This window comes from Sorex araneus, chromosome 2 (genome assembly GCF_027595985.1).
Source record: "Sorex araneus isolate mSorAra2 chromosome 2, mSorAra2.pri, whole genome shotgun sequence".
Classification (NCBI taxonomy): domain Eukaryota; kingdom Metazoa; phylum Chordata; class Mammalia; order Eulipotyphla; family Soricidae; genus Sorex; species Sorex araneus.
The window spans coordinates 169966774-169980916 of NC_073303.1; positions in this window are offsets into that span (position 1 = coordinate 169966774).

The following is a 14143-nucleotide window of genomic DNA, read 5'->3' on the forward strand; positions in this document are numbered from 1 at the left end:
GCCACGGGTATCTTGCCAGGCTCTGCCATGCGGGCGGGATACTCTTGGTAGCTTGCCGAGCTCTCCGAGGGAGGTGGAAGAATCGAACCCGGGTCAGCTGCATGTAAGGCAAACTCCCTACCTGTGTGCTAACTGGAATTCATGTGACCATCATAGTAATAGTGACATTTGAATAGTTTTAATATTCTTATCTCCCATTTGTCATATAAATTTAGAGCAACAGTTATTAGTTGGCAATTTTTTAGAAAACATTCTATTTCATACTGTGCTGTTCCCTTATTTTCTAGTACTTCTGGGTAGAGAAGTATATCTCTAATAAGAAAATACTCATGTCTAGTCAGAGAAATAAAAAAATTAAAAATTACTCTCAATTTAGTTTTCAGATAAATGGAGAACATGTACATGAATTCAAAGGTAATCAAGCTCCAGTATGTTTTTGCACATTTTTAATCAATTTATTTTCAAATATCTGAAACTAGTCAAGAGCATCTGAAGAATTCACGCTAAATCAATTGCTTTTGTGGGGTATGGTGGGTTAGGGCGAGGTAAATAAATAACTTGACAAAACCAATATTTTTAAACATAAATTGTGATTTTTTTCTTGGATTAATGTTGAGTAAGGTTTCAACTTGAAAATAATTTTTTCCTGAACCGATTCTGGAAAAAAAACACCCACAGCAGATTAATTAACTAGGAAAAAAATAACAGAAATATGTATTAAATTCTGTTAGATATAGTAGATGGTACCAGTTAGAAGGGAGAAAGGGTAGGCAAGGTAGTTGAGTAGGCAAGGTAGTTGAGTTTCAGAAATGACAACTCTGTTCCAAAGTGTGAATCAGCAAATTTTTAAGTCAGTTTTTTTGTAAATCACAAAGTAAAAAAGTTACAGCAAACTGTAATCTAAGAGATGGCAAAGAACTCTTCTTAATTTGCACGTAAGTATTCCTATTAAAATGTAAAAACAAAGAGAAGAGTTATGACAATCATCTCAATTTTTAAAAGTTCAAACAGCATGAAAATGCTTTATATTGATAGGCATGTATGTATGTAGATGCATATAAATCATTACTAATATGTCAATTTTATATTGTATTATGTGCCAGTTATTAATATAGCATTTCTGCATAATCAAAACAACATGTAGCATATCAATGAAACCCTCTAAAAATACTTTATGCTAGACACTGTAATTTTCTTGTTTTTACAAATGAGGAAACAGAGTTCCATTTCCCCCATCCCCACCCGCAATGGTTGTTTCTCTTCTTTTAGATTAATAACTATTTCACTAGTGGGAGGTGATAGTTCATTATTTTGATTTTATTTCCCTAATAAATATGTGATAAAGAACACACTTTCTTCATTTAGTTAAGCACATGCAATATATATATATATATATACATATATATGTATATATATATATATTTTTTTATCTAGTTAGGCACATGCAATGTGTATATATATATCTTATATATATAGTATTTATACTAACACCAAGCACAGAAACTTATCCAAATTGATCAAAGACCTAATTATTAGATCCAAATTCATGGTTCAATGAGGAAAATAATCAGGACTCTATACAATACTGATTCTAGAGGCATATTCAATGACTCAATAACTTTGGCTAAGCAAACAGAAGAAGAAAAATGTGCCATAGACCTGAATAAGTGAGGGAAGTAAATTTAACGATTAGAAACATAACAGCTGGAAAGATAGTGCAATAGGTAAGGTATTTGCCCTGCTTGCAGCTGATACTGGTTTGATCCCCACAAGCCTTGTGATCCCCTGAACATCATCTTCAGGAGAAATCCCTTAGCACAGAGCCAGGAATGATCTCTGAACATAGACTCAGAATTAAGCCCTGAGCACCACCAGTAATGGCCCCCAAGCAAACAAGACATTTCAAAACTTGCCTATAATATAAATATAAGATTGTTAAATGAATATAGAAAGATACATGTAAGAATCTACAAGAGATAATGGGAAAATAAAATCAAGAAAATATAGTTACCAATTAAACTGTTCATTATTAACCATTTTTAATTTTTGAAAGAAATTTTTAAATTATCTTGAAAGAAAACTAGACATTAAAAATAAAGTAACAGTCTTCCAATACCATTATTCATTGTAAACCAAGAATTTTTACATTTCCAAGAAACCAGGAAAAAAAAATAATGAGATCTGAATTATATAACTAGCTAATTTGTCCTCTAGGGTAATAAAGACATTATTGAGATTCTGATATGTAAAATTTATTAGATAACACTCTCATGACTATTAAGAGAATTCTATCACAAAAGAAATATAATCCAGCAAAGGTCTAACTGTGATAAAACTTCAACATCTGACTAACGAGTATTTAATAAATTTCACTCTATATTATTTAGAGAATAGTAGGGAAATAGTGTTATGGTGGCAGTGGAGGAGAGGGCTCCGAACCAGGTAACCTAGATACTGTAATAGGTCACTTTAAATCTCCCAAACATGAGGTATAACCAATAGAACAAAGAATGGAATCGACTAGGGGCAGGGGATTGATGCATATGATACAAACCTGATTGTGGGGGGCTGTAGGGAGGGAGTGATGGAGCAATAGTACAGCTGGTAGGGCACTTGCCCCAGACCTCTGTTCTATTCCAGATATCCAATATGGTTCTGCAAGCATCAATAGGAGTGATTCCTTCATGCACAGCCAGGAGTAAACCCCCTAAGCACCGCTGTGTGTGACCCCCACCCCCACCCCTACCCCTCCACACAAATCTAGGAAAGGTGAGCACAGGTAAAGCTATGCTCTTCCTCTTTGACCCTGCCAGGAGTGATGGCAGCCCCTCTCTGACCCCTGCCTGTCCCCCAGGAATGACTGGAAAGTAGCAGTTCTCACACAGGTGACTAGAGAACCAAGGGGAGTGAAGTGGACAAAGAGCAGCTGGGTACCTGACCCTGAGTCTCAGGAGGCTAAAATTGCTGAGAGGAAGGCCAGAACTGCAGGTCTGTGGGTGTCAGGAAGAAGAACAAAGTAAGTCCCTGGGGCTCTCTCCTGAGGAATACTCCAGTTTATCTACAAACCCCAACAACTAGACGCTTACATTTCGGAAGAGAGGATAGACTTTAAATCCTTGAATGATAGTTTTCTGCCTTTTCAATGGGACTGAAAGTAAATCAACATAAAACTGGGAAATCAAACAGCAGAAACAAATGAAATAAAGCCTAAAGCAGACAGCAAACTACAATATTCAAGCCATACAGCCCCTATTAGTCTAATCCAGCCATATCCATCATTCACTTACTCATACTGCTTTTGTACCTCATATATACAAATTATGTGGCAGTTTGTATGAAGATAGTCTGGATAAAAAGTTGGATGTATTCACTATCTTCTCTTTCCATAAAAAAAAAGTGATTATACTCTACATATGTAATTGATAGCACTGTAGTTGCTCATCGATTTGCTTGAGCAGGCACCAGTAACATCTCCATTGTGAGACATCTTATTATTGTTTTTAGCATACTGAACATGCCACCGGTAATTTGCCATGCTCTGCCTTGGGGGCTAGATTCTCTAGGTAGCTTGCCAGGCTCTGTGAGAGGGGTAGAAGAATCGAACCCGGGTTGTCCAAGTGCAAGGCAAACACCCTACCCGCTGTGCTATTGCTCCAGCTCTAACACCTAAATACCAGAGGAAATTAAAAAGAAGATGATAGGGTAAAATATATTAGTTATATAAATAAATGCAATTTAATTTGTTGAAACAAGAACTAGGCTTATTCTTAAGAGTAAAATAATGTCCCAGTCAGTTGACTTTTTTTCATATGAATTATGTGAAGAGTCCCTTGCCCTCAGGCCTGGTTGTCTTCACCAGAACCCTTCAGAGGTGGTGGGTTGAGTTTCCCTCCCCACATTGAGCAGAGTGCCGGCAGCTGAAGGCCTCCGGAACCAAGCCACAGCCATGCTCAATGCCGCTCTCCAAATACTTGGACAAGCTTCACACATAAAGGAACTGGCAGAGGAACCTAGATGTGCAAGACCCAGGGCTGAGATCTCCAAGCCTGCTCAGATCGGGACTGGGCTCTTCCACCCAATTCCCCCATTTTCTAGTAGTTAGGCAGTCCCACCCACAAACTGCTCCTGCTGTGTAATCCCATCAACAACCAACATCCAGAGACCATAAAACCAAGCTCCGGAAAGAGAGTGACACAGAGTCTCTCGACCCCAGAACCTGGCTGTCTTCACAAGGACCCCTCGTAAAGGGGCGGGTTGAGTTTCCCTCCCAGCCTCTTTCTCTCTTTCAGAGAATCTGACAAGCTACAGAGAGTTTCCTGCACACATGGGAGAGCATGGTAAGTTCCCCGTGGCATATTCATATGCAAAATACAGTAACAATGATGAGGCTTATTCTCCTGACCCTGAAAAAGCCTCTAATGCAGCACCATTGGGAAGGACAAGTAAAGAAAGACTGCTAAAGTCTCAGGGCTAGGGCGAATAGAGACGTTACTGGGCCTGCTCGAGCAAATTGATGATCAACAGGATGATAGTGATAGTGATAGTGAATCATGTGAAGAGCAAAACATTGCAAATGAGTTTAATTTCTTCAAGCACATGGGTTTAGATTAATCATTTGCATGGTAAAAATTTATAACAGTTCTGAAAGCTTATAGGAATTCTCCAAGATGGCAGCCAGGAGTGTTCCCAGCTGAATGCTGGACCATACATGCTAAAGAAAATCAAAATATTTTACCAACTATAACATAAACACTATATCAATAGGAACACTTACAACCTAACTTACGGGCATTTGCCTTGCACAAGGCCAAGCTGGGTTCAATTCCTCAATCCCTCTTGGAAAGCCCAGCAAGCTAGTAAGAGTATCCTGCCCACAAAGCAGAGTCTGGCAAACTCTCCATGGCATATTCAGATATTCCAGAAACAGTAACAACAAGTCTCACAATGGAGATGTTACTGGTGCCTGCTTGAGCAAATCAATGAGCAATGACAGGACAGTGCTACAATTGCTACCTTTAAGTTTGTAATTGACTCTGAGAAACACTTGGAATAGAATGATAGAAAGAGAAATATAAAGAGACGGACAAAGATGTATCATGCAGGAAAACAAAAGGAAATAAGAAATCAGAGATTTCAGTCTTTATGCCACAAGTCATAACAATCTAACAATAATTATATCACAAAGACATCTCTCTATATGTATATGTATGTCTGTATTGTGTATATATACACATATATTCAAACACTCATTTTTTTAGCTTCTCTAAATTATATTTTAGAAATGAGATCTTGAGGGTCAGACTGAAGTCAGTAGGTCCCCATGGGTGACTTGTGGAGAGATTTGACTTTCTTCCCATCTACCTCTGCCACTGCAAACCCAGCTGGAAAGACTAGGACTGATAAAGTCTCTGATGAGCCCTGGGTTGGCACAGGTCAGAGCGACACCAGCCCCACCAGGTGGCTATGACATTACACAGCCTGATATGAACTTGGTCTTCTAGATACAGGAGTTGATTCCCACCACCCGATTTCTCTGGGAGCCACAGACTCAGGTTGGTGTGAGGACTTGCTCTTTGCAAGAAAGGAAAGTCAGTCCCAGGACTTATCCTGGGTTACTGGGTTCTTGTCTTGCCTCACAGAAAAGAATTACAGGAGTAGACGAGCAGTGAAGTAAAAGATTTATTTGGAGGTTTTTAAAAGGGGAGGAGGGTGGGAAAGTGTACGTGTGTGTGTGTGTGTGTGTGTGTGTGAGAGAGAGAGAGAGAGAGAGAGAGAGAGAGAGAGAGAGAGAGAGAGAGAGAGAGAGAGAGAGAGAGAGAGAGAGAGAGAGAGAGAGATGCTCAATAAGAGAGAGGCTTATCCAAGGGCAGAACAATCTCCTAAATGCACACCAGCATTAGATATGAAAGCATGAAAGCCCACATCTCAAGACGGGGGATTCAGGTGCCACTTGTGCTCAGGTGCCATACGTGCTAGGCCACATGGACACAAGAAGCACATGGGCTCTTGTAAAAAACTAAGGCTCGCCGAGGGGCAAGTGCACTCTCGGGCTCTCCGGGTGGCTCTGTCTCACCGCCCACGTTTGGTGCCCCGGAACCACTGTGTGTGCTGTCGGTCAAGGGTAGGCAATGGAAGGAAGAAGGCCAAACTTGTTGCTCGATCAGTTTATTCCATTCTCTCTCTCTGCTTCTCTCCCAGCTCTCGGTCTCTCCCTGGATCTGTGGATCTGGCCCCTGTGGATCAGGCCCCGTGGATCTGGCCCCCCAACCCACTCTTCCAGCCTAGTTAAATCTCTCCAGCATGAGGGGGTTGGGGCGTACACATAGGTGTGGTCACCATCAATAGGGTAAGGTTCCTTTCTCTTAGGGGATGCTTCTCCTAGGACTTAATTCTCTTCCAGCAGGAGGATCCACCCAAGGGCAGAGTTCCATGAATGTGTTTCTCTTCTCAGCCAGCAAACATATAAGAATTCATAATATTAATTATTTTGTATGGACACAATAAGAGATGCATTAAAGCTTATAGAATTGCTCTCCTGGGGCCATCTCAATCTCAGATTACAGTGCTCAGGCCAGATCAGTCTTTCCTATCCCTGGCAGGGTCCCAGTCTCATAATTACTATTGGATCATGACAGCATTTGTCTATGATCAAGCTCTTAACTTATAGTTAAGAATTAGGCACTTTGGCCAGGCCCATCTCGATGCCAGGGTAGCACATAACTCACCGCTTGCCCTGGATACTTCCTGTCCCTCCTCGGGACCCTGCTTTTGGGGTGCTAGTAACTGAGGGCAACTGAGGCTTAAATGGAGAAAGCAGATGCCTGGGAGGGAATAATATTCGAGGCCAATTAATTCCCAAGTTATAAAAACATAATATTGTCTTCTTGTGTCTATACAAAAAAGACATAGCTTTAAAATAAATTATTCAAAAGGCACAAGAAAAGGAGAAAGGCAATATTAACTTATATAATATAAATTCAGTGTCCTAGGAAGTTCTGACCTTACAAATTAGCAGAGTCAGATTAAGGGAAAGCTGCGGATTAACTCTTTTGGGGAAGAGAGCATGGAGAAGTGATTATAGCTAAACAAAGGAATGGGAGAGATTCGGGAACACCTTGATGGGTGTGACTGGGGTAAGCCTAAACTCCGGGGAAAACCAGGCCAAGATACTTGTGGCAAGGAGGGAAAGGACAAAGTAATGTCATCCTACAGGCTCTGGCAGCATATGTGCGCCCTTCCTTTGTTCAGGTGGCTTTTTTAGGATTTTCCCAAGCTACACCATGTAGGGATTTCCGGCTAGGTAAGAGTTTGTTGCTAAGGTTTCTTCCAAGGAGGTAGAGTCTGGAGTGATCTTTGAAACTCTTTTCTTGACCTCTGTTCCTGCTGGATCTTCTCTTGGAGGATGGGATTCAGACTTCCTTGGTCTGAGCTGGCTGAGGGTTAATCAGACCGAAGGAAAGAATTGAAGAATGTTCAGTAATTTCCTTCAAGCCCTTTCTGTAGGGAGGGGCCCAATCTCCTCCGGATCAGTTGCTGAGAAGATCTTATCAGGTCTTTCTTTCTGTATTCACAATTTGAGTCAGATTTAGGACTTGTGGCTTTGTTCACTGTATCACTGTATCACTGTTCATCGATTTACTGGAGCAGGCACCAGTAACATCTCCATTTGTCCCAGCCCTGAGATTTTAGCATTCTCTCCTTATTCGCTTTTCCCAACTATTGGAGGCTCTTTTCAGGGTCGGGGGAATGAGACCTGCTATTGTTACTGTATTTGGCATCAAATATACCATGGGAAGTTTGCCAGGCTCTTCCGTGTGGGTGGGATACTCTTGTTAGCTTGTTGGGCTCTCCGGGATGCATATATATATATATATGTATGTATATATATTTATATTTATATGTATATATGTGTGTGTGCATATATATATATACATATATATTCATTTATAGTCATGTGTTGCATGGCCGCAAAGTGGGAGCGTGATCCAGGAATATGTTCACTCACGCGTGAGGCTTGGTCCTACTGTGTGGCTTTATTACTTCCTAGGAATTTTATTGCCATGATGTGGGGGGCCCTTCCCTAATCTACCTGCCTATATCAAGACCCAAAAAGGCGTGCAAGTGTTTGACAATTTGTAATACGTTTTCAATAAAATCCAAATTTTATTGAAATTTATTTATTTCAATTTATGGGAAGATTTGCAAATAAGCAGTGCCATAGTCCTATATTGAACCCATGTTTTATATTCTTTTATAAGATGATTAATCAAGTTTGACTAAGACAAAGAATCTCAGTAAAATAGTGTTTATTAAACCCACAGGTTTGGGGCTGGAGTGATAGCACAGCAGGGAGGGCATTTGCCATGCACACAGCACACACACACAGGTTTGAAGTTTTGATACCGGCATCCCATATGGTCCTCCAAGCAATGCCAGGAGCAATTTCTGAGTGCAGAGCCAGGATTCACCCCAGAGCATCACCAGGTATAACCCAAAAAAGTAAAAAAAAAATTAATGTGCAGGTTCTCTGGTCAAGAAGGTGAAGTAGGCTCAAAAGTGCAAGCAGCATGGGGGTGAGGAGACAGCATTCAGAAAAAGCTAGAGCTTTCCAGAGGCTTTCAAAGGACCAGCAAAGCCAGATAGGATTTCCCCTCGAGGTTACCAATATGAATAGTTTCAGCTTTAGGCTCTAGTTCTCAGGCTCAGGGTTTTAATTTGCATTGTATAGATCTGCTCTGGCTGAGTTCAGGCTACTTTTAACAATTGCTTAAAGGATTCTCCCATCTCCCAGCTGTTACCTCGGTTTGTTTTGGTTTGGAATTGAGTTTTTGGTTTTGGGGTTACACTTTGGAATAACTCCTAGCTCTGCACTCAGGAATTACTCCTAGTGGTGTTTGGGGGACCGTATTGAATGCTGAGGATCAAACCTGGGTTCTATACAGGCAAGTAAAAAAAAAAACTTTTTAAAAACTATACAGAAAAAAATAGATATAAATATAGAATCACCTATTAGCTTGGGTTAGAAAGGGACCAGTGTGCTTATGAGTAAAAGTGCATCTTTCCTCCCCACTTTTCAGAGACCGAAGTTGAGAGAAAGATCAGAATTTTTCACTGTCTCTACAGAAGCAATATTCCCGCTCTTAATTATCAGTCTCTATATTGATTCCACTTTTTTTCTCTTTTATGTCATGCCACAATTCGAGGAGCCCCTGTCTTGAGCAGACACGGTTCTAGTCTGTGGACTCACCTGTTTGATTTCTGGCACTGCATCGTCCTGAGAGCAGTTACAACCTCAAAGACCCCTGAGCACAATTGGGTTTGTTCCCTGAGACCCTTCAGAACCCCAATCCCGGATGATTCACAGCACTGCCTTGCCTGTGGACAACACACTCTCATTGAACTGAGGCCTGGTTTGCAGAGAATTGCCTGAAGGCTCCCTGGGCCTCCAAAGCACCGCTTAGGAAAATGACGCTCTGACCCCACTCCATCTAAAAATAATATGTCTTCATCGTCTTAACCTTTATAGAACCAGACTGGAAAGTAATGTAAATAACTGCTGGTCTCTCTTCTGTCACTTTCAAGATTGCTCTTCATCATTTACAGGTTTTGTTTTTGTTTTTGTTTTTTATATATATCTCGGATTACAGCAACTGGATTACTTACCTTTTAACTTCCCAGCAATAATTTCTTCAATATTCAGACAGTTTGATCTCAGACTTCTAGCCTCCAGAATTGTGAGAAAATACATTTCTGCCTGTCGTCTTGTGTTATTTGTTTCATTTATTTTGGTCCATACCCAGCAGTGCTTGGGAGTTAACTCCTAAGTAGTGTTGTTGCTGAGTGGAGTAAGGAGGGGATGTGTTTGCCTCAAGCACAGTCAACTTAAAATATTGATACACATTCTAGAATAAATTTTGTGATATATCACAAAATATGGACTTGTTAAGGTCATAAAGTGATCAAATTATCAGTCTTTGTTTTACTTAGTTTATCACAATTTTAGACATTGTTGTCAATTAGTTCTTCACTAGCAACACTATCTGAACCTCAATAAGAGAAAGCCATGAAATTGGGCATACTGCATCTACAGTCAAATATTGTCTCACCACAGGGATATGTTCAAAGGAATGCGTCATTAGGCAATTTCAACATGGTGAGAACCTCACAGAGTGATGTATACTTACACAAGCCTAGATCTTATAATCCATTGGTTTTCAACTGCTGTGCTGTAGATTAGTTCTTGTCTGAAAGTATAAAAACGTTGAAAGCTAATGGTGTGCTACGGTGATTACTAATTGTTGATTGTGTATCATTACATATACAGGTGTTGGAGCTCAGATGTAAAATTTGACAACCATAGATATAACCAACTGCTCAACATATAGAGACCTAGCATATAAGGACATGAGCTATAAGGACCATAAGTGAGGATGTGTTGTTAGTTAATTTAAATATACTTAAGCTGTACAGTGCTATAAACAAGCAGCAGATTGCTTCCTGTATATGGAAAGCAATAAGTAAACTAATTTAAAAATTGAGTAAATATACAATCCTTCAAAAATACAGGTCACTTGAATAGATAACTCAATAAATATTAAGTACACCTTCTGAAATATTTAAATATTTTATCTATTTTTAAACATTCACATTTTGAAACATTCATACTCCATGCTATTTCATAGAACTTTAGTTTACTATGTAAAATTGTTGGGGCAGGAGCAGAGTCTTAGGGTAAAATGTGAAAGGATTCAAGAACACTTTAGCTGAGTGAGTTTATTCAAAAAAAAGGAAGAAAAAGAGATGTTCTTTTCACAGGATTAGGGATGAGTACCTATGGAAATTACAGCAAGTAAATTTGGGCACCTTATTTTATTATTATTTTTTTTAATTTGGAGGGGGATTGGGCTACACAGATTTATGCTCAGGGTTTACTCCTGGCTCAGTGCTCAGTGCTCATTTCTGGTAGTTTTCTGAGACCACATACTGTGCCTGGAATTGAATCAGGCTTTGGCAATGTACAAGGTAAGAACCTTAACCCCTAGATGATCTCTTTGACCCTTTAAGTGCTAATATCTGGCCCCTTCAGTAATGAATATTCAGGCAGAATATTTGATTCAAGGGTTTAGTTTTGTGTTGTCAGATGAGATGTATGTGGAGCCAAAAAGATAGTAATTTCAATGACAGAATTCTCCTACCCTCCTGCTTCGGGTTACCTGATCTCCTCAAGGAGGTGTTGGGTGGCGGTGTTAGGACTGGTAAAATCATCCATTAGCATCTGTGTGTCATAGATATTAAAGTCCATCACCCCTATCAGGCAGATGTTAAACTGAACCTAAGGTTAACTTTATATCTGTGGCACGGTGACTAGTCTCCACCACCCAGTTTTTAGGGGAACCATGACTTCAGGAAAGTTGAGGGATTGCAATTTGGTAGGAGAAGTAAATCCTGATTTCCACCCTGATTTCTCAGGTTTGTCATCTGTTATCACAGAAAAGTTTCTAAATAATGAAATATAATAGCTTTATTTAGGAAGTATGAGAGAGGAGAGAGAAGAGAGGGAGAGGGGTACCTCATAAAGGTAGAGACATTACACATTCCACGTTGGGATCCTGGAGATTCCAAACTGCGATATTCCCAGTTTACATTTTTAAGGTTGATTTAATAGGAGTTTCTAATGAACTGCCCTGGCTTATGGGCTATCTTTGTAGTTGAGAGGCTTTCACTAGGGATTTGTCAAAGACAAAGTTTGCAGAGCATTAGTATTCTGCATTTGTCTTTTCAGACCTTTTATCTGCATTTTATTGTCTCCTGAGAGGGGTCTTGCCATTGAGATTGGGCTGGGTTCTATGTTATTTTGAGTTGGAAGCTCAGGCTGGCCTTAAATTTGGGCTGAGTCCTGAGTTCTAAGCCTGGGGCTGGATCAGAGGGAAAAAAAAGAACAAACTCTTTAACAGATTACATCTTTATTTTATTCCTACTCCAAATGTACTGCCAGGATTCCCGCTCCCTGACTACTTGCATGTCTCATTGTAAGTGTTTTTTCCCTGGCATGCTCAATCCTTTTACCTGGATTTGGACTTCACCTATTTTTTACTCTTCTGTAGCTTACGTGGACTCTGGTTTGGCAAGAGTCCTTAGCCTCAAGATGAGGGCAGCTGGTGCTATTAGCTTGCTTGTGAGTTACTGATTTTGACATGGAGAAGGGATTTGTGGCTACCTCTAGTCATACAGAAGACTTGAGAACTTGGCTACCGTTTCTCCACAGTCCTTCTGTAGGTTCATATTTTTGCTGGCATTAAGATGTTATGCTGAAATTCTTGCCACTATTTTTAGTGGGATAAAATTTCTCCACCCAAGAAAGTTCTTTCTTTTTCCCTGTCACTATTGGACATTAACATTACCCATTGCATATAAATAAATGTCTTGGCACTCTGAAAATATCAGTTGAGTCAATGAAAATGAGAGAAATATATAACGATCAATGAGTATGTCAATATTGTTAAGCCTTAATACATTATTATAATTATGTGTCATGTGCAAATAAAATTAAGAATTATTAATATTAAAAATCTAAGTTGGGTTTTGGTTTTTATCAAAGAAATGATGGAATTGACTTAAATCAGTACAAGCAATCTAAATAAACTCATAGCACTAAAGTAAGACTTTCTTCATAAATTAGCAGGCAAGTGGGGTTGGAGGGAAGAAGGATGAATTCTATACTACATTTCCGTCTTTGTCTTTTAATGAAGATAGTTTTAGTTTTAGATGATCTTTATCAACAAATGAGCAGGCATGTAAAGAAATCAATGATTTAGGGGCCTCAAATATTAACAGTATTGAAATGTTGAACCCTTCAGCACATATCTTAGAAGCATTAACTTTTTTGTTGCCTCCAAACTTGAAATACTTCAAAGATAAGCCATTTCTCCCAGACTAGAAAAAATAATCCTTCAAAAGACATGAAAAAGAACTAGAGAGTTAGTTGAGATAAGGTGGGGCAGTTGCTTTGCACACAGTTCACCTGGGTCCGATCCCTGGCACTTAATTTAGTCTCCCAAATACAGTGAGGAGTGATCCTTGAAGTCAGAGCAAGCAGCAAACATGAAGTGTGGCCCCCAAACAAACAAAAGCACATATGAATTCATAATCTGGCTATTGCCTTTCTGAAATCATCTTATCACCTTCATATCTGTAGACATTCACTGAAGAGCAATTTGCTCAAATCTCTGTGATCTTTTCTATGTTTTTAAGTTTTACGTTGGAATATTCTGCTCCAGCTACTGGAAATGTTCTAATCGCTCCCTGTTCAAGAGAATCTCCTACTAATACTGGTGATCTCTATCTAGATGTCATTTTCCTCATAAGTATCCCTGAGTTTTAAATTGCCATCAGATTTCCATTTCACACTGAACACGGAAAGAACATTTAGTACTATGATCTAAAATTTCTTGTTTACAGTTGTCTTCTTCACTAATATCTTGCAAGTAGAACCTAATATTTACTTTTTTTATGTAATGAGCTCAGCAAAAGATTGGTACTCAGTGAGTATCTATTAAACAAGTCTATCAATGGATTATGTCCTTTTCTGCTTTTCCCCTTGAACTCCAGTATTTCAGCTAATTATATGTATATATATATTTCAACTAATTATATATATTCCACCTGATTATCTATCAGATATTATTATTATCTATCAGAAGAATAGATAATTCTTCCATTAATATTTAGGGAAGGCAAATCCAACTATGTATTCTCAGTTACAAAGAGAAACATGGTGAAAGGCAGTGGATTACACTCATTTCTTGGATGTTCAAGCTTTGGATTTTACATTAACAAGGCATACTTCTTTTTCCTACTCGAATTCACTCTTCTGAGAAAATATGTCATTACTTTTGAAGATTTTTCTTTCCAAAATCTAGTAAAGGAAGTATGTTCTTTATATTTATCTGGGAAGTAAATATAGATTTGGATTTAGCGGATCATAAGGTAAATAAAAGGAAGAGCAATACTCTTCTCTTGCTGAATACTACTGTGATCTAAATGAGTGTGTGTCTCAGTGTGTGCCAGGAGTTCATATTTTCTGACACCATTTGTGTGTCCTAAAATTTAACATAACTTTGACTCCAGCTATCTGGACTTCGTG